Here is a 2,345-nt window from a genome sequence, read left to right as displayed (position 1 = left end):
CTACGCTCTTTTTAAATTTTCCCTTTTTTTCAGAGAGTTGCGAGCACGTGGTATTCTTGCACCAGTTTGCCCTAGAGTTTACAGTAGTGGAGAATCCTGAGGTGACTGCTGCCAGAAGTGAGGGCTTATCTTGTAGCAAAGAATGTACATTACAAGATAGTTAACTCTTCAACAAAAAGGTTTTCGCAAACCCGGACTTATTTTTTGTATATGTGGCTACCAGTTACGAAAAAAACCCCATTTTCTTTTCTTTTCTCCTTTTTTTTCAATTTTTGGCCTTTGTTAATTAAGTTTCTTTTCTCTAAAAATATTCCTTGCTTTTATTCTTTGGATATAAATACGACACCACACACTTTAAAAATACCATAAGACTAGAAGCATAATATTCGATGTTTTCAGTGACATAATGACCATCGATGATTTATTTATAGAGTCTTCAGCCGTCCATGTCCAGGAGCTGTTTTAGCCTCAGTGACATAATAGGATCTTTTTATTCTCTAAGATCTTTTTATTCTCTCAGATAGATGAGTAAATTATCCTATTATGTCCCTGAGCACACTAGGGAAATTTCGCTCTTTGTTCGTCTGCGAAGTACGATGTTACTTGTGTTGAGAAAAAATGTTTTGAGCAAGCAACAAATCTCTCCCCGCATCGTATGCGTGTACAAAGTGTACAATAATCGGAGAACGTAAAAGAAGAATTAACTGATTCCACCAGGTAAGTGCTGGGGCATGCAGTTGAACCTGGCAAACCGCGAAGTCCCACTGAACAACAGGACAGTCAATAATTTGCTAAGAAAGAAAATAAAAACAGAAGAAACAAAATAACCCATCAGAGTAAAGACGCCACACAGTTCGCTACCTCAGAGTATCTATCTGCTTAGAGTCAATGCCAACTTTTTGGGGGGAAATTCGACGTCAAAATGTTTGAGTTTCACATGTCAAACTTTTTCAAACTCAGTTCTTTGAATATCTTGATTAGGACTCCAAATAATCTTTCGATTTTGTTAGAGCAGATAGAACTTTTGGTTTCTAACCTCATGATCTTAGTCCAAAAAAGGTCAGATATAATTTTGTATTTCTGAAATAGCGAATTCTCAAAGCTCACTAATAACACTTTTATATGCAGCCTCGGGAACAGTACCCGCCCCTTCCACATTCCCCTCAATACCCCCCTTCCCATGTCGTTGACATCATTAGGGAAATAGACCCTTTTTAAGGAAAGAAAAAAAAGAGAAAGGAAAGAAAGAAAATTGCCATAGACTTCTATAGTCCCCGCTCTGAAACCTTAGGGAACACACCTTTTTGACTATGTTACTTTCAAAAAAGGGTTTGTCAATCCTGACTGAATGTATTGACCTTTAACAAAAAGGTAAAAATAGTAAAGTAACAGAAACGATAGTTAACTCCACAACTCGCCGCAGATAGCAAAATCTTTAACTTTCCTAAAGCAATGAGATTGGCAACCTAAACAGTAAGATGATGTAATTAGTTGGTTCAACCTTCTTGTTGCTTCGCCTTTGACCTCCAAACGCTATCCTTTTTTAAAGAAAAATTTTCCACTGAGTGCTTGTGGTCTGTTGGGCCAATGTCAATGTCAGGATTTGACTGAGTTTCTTTCCTTTTTCCAGTACGTTATTACTTGTATAATAATAAAAAAGATGTCTTTAACGACAGACAACCAGCATTTGTGGAGAAAAAATTAGGTGCTTCGCTGTCACACGCAGGAGACCCATATTCAATTCTCCAGTGGGGAGAGTTTTTATCCAATTTCGAGGTCCTTCTGCTGGGATATTGCATCCCTCTCAGCCCGGGTTGGTCCTAACAGGTATAGTCGGAAGCCAGCTTCCTAAATTATCTAAATTTTGTCGATTGGGGCGTAAAATTACCTGCATTTAACTTTAAAATGCAGGATTGTCCCACAGGGCAGCAGTTATTCCTTTGCAGTATTTCTTACTTGGGCCTGCAAACTTTCTGTCACGGGGCTTCATTATTCATTTTATTTACAACATTTTGAACAATTACCACTCCCTCCAACCCATCTACTTCATTAACACACGCATTTAAAAAAAAAATTTTAAAGAGCAGAATACATAAATGAAACAGATTAGTTAATATCAATAGACGAATGAAAGAATGAACACAAACATCATATCAATAAATCTGAACAATAATGTGAAGAAAGATATTTAAAAAGACCAGACTTGGCTTGATTCTTTGGTTCATCGCGATGCTGATAAAAAAGCTACTACGTTTAACGTGTCTCTGTCTCTGTCTCTGCCTCTGTCTCTATCTGTCTGTCTGTCTGTCTGTCTGTTTGTCTGTCTGTCTGTCTGTCTGTGTCTG

Source organism: Aplysia californica, unplaced genomic scaffold (assembly GCF_000002075.1).
Source record: "Aplysia californica isolate F4 #8 unplaced genomic scaffold, AplCal3.0 scaffold00121, whole genome shotgun sequence".
In the NCBI taxonomy this organism is placed as follows: Eukaryota; Metazoa; Mollusca; class Gastropoda; order Aplysiida; family Aplysiidae; genus Aplysia; species Aplysia californica.
Note: the sequence above shows the minus strand (reverse complement) of the source record.